The sequence below is a fragment of the Rana temporaria genome, chromosome 13 (genome assembly GCF_905171775.1).
Source record: "Rana temporaria chromosome 13, aRanTem1.1, whole genome shotgun sequence".
Classification (NCBI taxonomy): domain Eukaryota; kingdom Metazoa; phylum Chordata; class Amphibia; order Anura; family Ranidae; genus Rana; species Rana temporaria.
The window spans coordinates 101,432,011-101,438,010 of record NC_053501.1 but is presented as its reverse complement, the minus strand read 5'-3'; positions in this window follow the sequence as shown (position 1 = coordinate 101,438,010).

Sequence of the window (6,000 nt, the reverse complement as noted above, 5' to 3'; positions counted from 1 at the left end):
GTTTGTATTCCTCCTCTCCCACTTTGACCCCTTTTATTTCTTTACAATTGCGTATCCTAGCCAGCAACGGCTCCAAAGAGAGCACAAACAGGAGTGGCGACAGAGGACACCCCTGCCTTGTACCATTTTTCATTGAGAAAGTTTGAGATAGACTGCCATTTATCTTTATTTTGGCAGTGGGCGACAAATAAAGGGCTGCGATCCAGTCTATCATTCTCTGTCCAAACCCCATGCCTCTCAGAGTCAGCAGCATAAGTCCCCAGTCTACTCTGTCAAACGCTTTTTCTGCGTCAATCGACAGAAGTAAACCTGGGGACCCTACTGCCTTCATTCTCTGGAGCAACGAGAGTGTTTTTACTCCATTGTCTCTACCCTCTCTGCCCTGAACAAAGCCCGTTTGGTCCGGGTGTACCAGTTTTGTCATTTCCTGTCTAACTCTTCCGGCCAATACCTTTGCGTACAATTTTATATCAGTGTTCAGCAGAGATATCGGCCGGTACCCTGAACAGCTTCCTGTGTCTTTACCTTCCTTTGGGATAACTGTGATGGTTGCCTCTGATGCTTCTTTACTCAATTTATACTCTCTTCCAAGTCCATTAAAGTACTGGCATAGTTTTGGTAGAAGGATCTCCTTGTATTTTTTATAATACATCACTGTGAAGCCGTCCGGGCCCGGGCTTTTTCCAGTTTCTGAACTTGTTAATGCTAGCTTAATTTCATTTTCTGTGATAGGCCTATCCATCCCTTCTGCCTCCGTTTGATCTATTTTTGGTATTCCTGCTTCTTTTAAAAATGTTGTAATCTTATTTTCTTTCTCCCCTTTTTGCCAGTTCTTTTGTTCTACCGAATACAGTTTTTCATAGTATATTCTGAATGTTTCTGCAATATCTTTTGTTGTATGTAAGACCTTACCTTTTTCATTTTTAATTTTGTCTATATAATTCCTAGATTTCTTTTTTTGTACCATCCGAGCAAGATGTTTGCTTGTTTTATTTCCCCACCTGTATCTTTCCCTTGCTATTGAGTTAAATTCCCTTTTTGTATCTTGATCTAAGAGTTCTTTAAGCTCATTTCGCTTGTTTACTAAGTTTAAATATAGGTCTTGTTGCTTTCCTATTTTCTTATGTTTTTGTTCAAGATTAAAAATCTCCTCTATAAGTTTTTCCCTTGTACTACTCTCTTCTATCTTCTTCCTTGCTCCTTCAGAGATCAGGACCCCTCTTATCACCGCCTTATGGGCGTCCCAAAGTGTTGCTTTAGAGATTCCATCTATCTCATTTGTTTTAAAGTACTCTTCTAATTCTTTTTTAACCCTCAGGAAACTTTTCTCTTTGATTATTAGCTCTTCATTAAGTCTCCAATTTTGATAGGGCTTTTGGTTCCCTGAGATATTTATGGATATGCTAATGGGGGCATGATCCGAAATCGTCATGGTTTCTATTCTTGTCTCGACCACCATCTCCAACATTCTATGGTCTACCAGTATGTGGTCGATCCGAGAATAACTACCATGGACCGGGGAAAAAAACGTGTAATCTCGTTGGCCCGGGTTAAAGATCCTCCATGTATCCACTAATTGATTTCTATACAAACTTTCCTTAACCTTTTTTAGTAGTATGTCTTGGGTATCTGATGTCTGGTAGGTTTTATCTACTTTCGGGTCCATACAAAAGTTTAAGTCACCTCCCAGTATTAACTTTCCCCTCCTAAAATCTTTTAATTTCTCTAATATTTCCAACAGGTATTTCATCGGGGATGTATTCGGAGCATATATATTTACAAAAGTGTATTCCTCCTCCTCCAGTTTTCCCCTTAAAAAGAGGAATCTCCCTTCCGGGTCTGTCATTCTATCTGTTAGAACAAACCGTGTCCCCTTCGCTATTCCAATTGCTATCCCTCTAGCTCTTTTTGAGATGGTATCTCCATAGTACCATCTGGGAAAGTCGGGGGAGTATATCTTTATGTTTGACCCCAATGTAAGGTGGGTTTCTTGTAAGAAGGCAATGTCTGTCCTAAGCCTTTTCAACTCCTTTAATATCTTATGTCTCTTAGTAGGACTATTAAGGCCTTTAACGTTATAGGACAGACATTTAATCACTGTCATCTTTGTTTTCCTTTCTTCGGATTATGTTCTCTTCTGATTGTTTTGGTGAGATAGGGTTTCTTCCCTCCCTCAATCCCATCCCTCCCCTCCCTCCCGCCCCCCCGTCCCCTCCCCCACCCTCCCGTCCTCTCCCCTTCCAACCCATCCCTCCCTCTCCAGCCCATCCCCCCTCCCTCCCATCCCCTCCCCCCTCCCTCCCTCCCCCCCCTATTTGGCCTATTAAAGGCCTCTGGGCCATCTTCCAAGCCCTGGTCCAGATCGCTCTGGGTGGGGGTCTGAGATTGCCTCCCCCCTCTCCCGGTTTTCCAGCCGGAGAGGGGGGGGGACGGGGACTAAGCCCCAGTCCGAGGTCAGCGGAAAGCCCGAATCCGGGATAGAAAAGAGCATATGAGGTAATGGCAAAAAAAAAAAAAAAAAAGAGAGAAGGGGCAACTAGGGAGAACAGGGTAGAGTGGGCAGGGCGGGAGTTTCCACTCTCCCCCCTCACCCTCTCGTCCCCGCCCCCCCCCCTACTCCCAACCTGGTAGGTCAGGGACCTGGATATCTAATTTCCTACAAAATTCCCTTAAGTCCTCGGGAAATCTTAGTGTCGCAGATCTCCCTTCCTTTGTTCCAATTAGGCAGGCAGGGAACCCCCAGTAATATTTAATGTTCGAGTCTATCATCTGCTTTAGGAGTGGTTTTAACAACCATCTCCTTGCCAGGGTTTCTGGGGCCACATCTGTGAATATCTGCAACTCCGTCCCTTCAAACACTATCGGGGGTTGTCCCCTCAATTTCTTCCAAATTGCTTCTTTATCTTCATAAAATCTGAACCTTATTATGACATCTCTTGTTCGCTCGGGGGTCGCTCTTTTCGGGTTTCCCACTCGATGGACCCTTTCGATTCCAATTGGGTTATCTATTGTTCTTTCCAGTATTGGGTTGAATAACTTCTGAGCTATTGGCCTGAGGTCCTCGTCCCTCTTCTCTGGTATGAATCTTATCCTTAAGTTTTGTCTCCGACTTCTATTTTCCTGGTCCTCCAATTTGTAGAGAATATGCCTCTGTTGTAATTGAATCTGATCCATCTGGGCTTTTAGTGCGCTTGATTCCTGTTCCTGTTTCTCTATTTGTTCTTCTGCTGTTTCAATTCTAGAGAGCATGTGGACAAAATCTGTCCGTAGATTCTGTATTTCTCCTTTTATCACGTTTTCCAGCCTTAACAACATCTCTGCCATTTCTCCCTTTGAGGGGGACTGAGTGTCTGCGCTTCGTTCATCCCTTCTGCTACTCTCCAGTCTGCTTCCTATAGGCCCCTCCTCTCTTGATTCTATAGATGTTTCTCTGGGGTTATCACTCTGGGGTTTCTTATTTTCAGCTTTTTTGACTTTGTTTGCTTGTTGTTGCTTTGTTACCCCCTGGGCCTCAGTGACTCGCGGGCTTTCTCCTCTTGTCACAAATGGTCTTATTGAGCTTGTTGCTGTTGTATTACTTGGAGTTGTTGGGGGTCCCCCCCTTGTTGATCTACTCGTCATTCTGCTCATCCTAGTCTCCTTCCTTCTAATTCTCTTCCCCAGCTTGGCTTCCTATTCCCAACGGGTTAATAAGGAATCCAATGTCTGGTACTCTACCCAGTATGACCGGGTCTTATCCCCCTTCAAATTTGAATTTTCTTTGGTTTTCTTTCTCATTCACTCCCCCTGAGGGAAAATTGCTTAATATATCTTAGTCTCGGCTCAGAAGGTTTATTTGACCGATATCTGAGATCCCCATCACAAAATAGAGCAAACACCAAAAAAAAAAAAAAAAACAGGCAAAAGGGAGAGAAGACCGAAAGGGATGGACATAAAAGGAGAGAGAGAAATAATAAGATGAGAAAGGGAGAGTGAAGGCCAGAGCAAAAATGCTCGTTTAACCCAATCCAACCCAATCAAAATTTGCGGTTCTCAGTGAGCGTCAAGTCACATACCAGAGTCATCCACAGAGTTCCGTGAACCGGTAGAGTCAAAAGTATGGGTCAGAGCGCAGTCATAAACCCAGGGTCAGGTTACAGGCAGAAGGAACCGACACCTGATTAGCGATGGTCCTGAGTCTTGTGGTGCTTTAAGTAAGCCATTGAGCGCCAATAAGGCTGTCACACCTCGTGTGTTAAATGCTTCTATACATGTCCCTGCGGTCGTGAGGGTAGATTTCCTTGACCAATTACTAGGATATTACTTGTATATAAAACAAGAAAAAAGAGAAAACAGACATAGAGGGTGGCCAAAGAGGGGAGATAGGCACCAAAATGGAGGGCCACAGGGCCTGCTGGGCCGGTTTCAGGGTTCCAGGTTTAGAGGGGGTTTTTTACATGGACTATGTTGGCTACTTTATGTCTTATGCCGGGGGGGGGGTGTATCCTTACAAAATGCAAGACCTTATTTAGTTTAGGGGTTTATACTTTAACCCCTTTTTTTTTTTTTTTTTTTTTTGCCCCCTATCCGTGGTCAGACTCTCTTCCTGGTCCTCCTGATCCTCCTGCCGTGCTTTACTAAGCTTAACAAAAAAAAAAAAAAAAAAAAAAAAAAAAAAAAAAAAACTGTATGCCAAATGTCAGGAGGGGCTTATTCTCCCCTACCGTCTTTTACGGTCAAGATTTACCCCTCAGTGAGTTATCGTACCCATTCAAGGAGTGTTACATGAATTTTCAATGTTCTAAGTTCAGTGTTCAGATTTTTCCGAGGACTACTTTAAGTGCCAGACCGTTAGATTTCATGGCGCGGCGTATTGCACAGGTTTTCAGGGTACAATGTACAGAGTGTTGAATCTTTTTAATTCAGATAACTTGTTCAATTGGGGGGTTGCTTTTTTAACCCCTTCTAGCCTCGTAACCATGAACGAACTCATAACATAACATACCCCATATGCAGTGCTTAACAGTACTATATGCTGCTGGGATGTTCTTTTATATAGTCAGAATACAGTCCTGTCTGTTCACAATTTGCTGTATGCATACTTAAGCTTTAACATCAGTTCTCATCACCTCTTAGGATATCCACTTCTTTGATTTATATGTGAGTATTATATATAGCCCTTATCTGATCTTTCAACCATCTCTCCTTACCCGCTTGGTAGTAAGCATAGAACTTCCTTTACATCTCCCATCAGGGGTTTCCCCAGCCCCTACCTTACCTCAGTGCTTCTATCTGAAGCCTGTATGTTACCGGAGATGAGGGTGATGAGGGTGGTTGTGTATGCTCAGCAGCGCAGCGGCGCGTGTCTCCTTTCCTGCTTCTCCATCCGCTCCTCGCAGACTGTATAACCTGTGAGGAGGGGCCGCGTGTGTCCTTAGGTTTCACCCTCTGATGCTGCGATACGATGGAGCCTGTTTGTACGGCTCTCGGCACACGGCGTGTCTGGCTGGAAGCTGCTGTCTCCTCCCTTCCTTCACCTCGGCGGTCCGTCCTCCCCGCCGTGCAATCCCATGGATGTTTCTCGCCTCCCCACCTACGAGCGCGCGCGCGTCCCTACGTGCACGTGCACGCCATCCTCCCGGCTTCCCTTTTGGGCTTCCTGTTCATCACGTCCAAAAGTTTTAATGCAAAGAAAACATCACAAGAATTGCAACGTTTCGGGGCCACGCAAGACCTCTTCGTCAGGCAATAAGATGGCGGTCATTGCAACTTTTTATCTCGCACGGTATTTGCGCAATAATTTTTCAAACACCTTTTTTGGGGGAAAAAAAAACGGTTTTGTGAATTAAAAAAATAACAAAACAGTAAAGTTAGCCCAATTTTTTTGTATAATGTGAAAGATGATGTTACGCCGAGTAAATAGATACCTAACTTGTCATGCTTTAAAATTCCGTACATTCATTGAATGGCATCAAACTTCAGTACTTAAAAATCTTCATAGGCAACGCTTACATTTTTTTT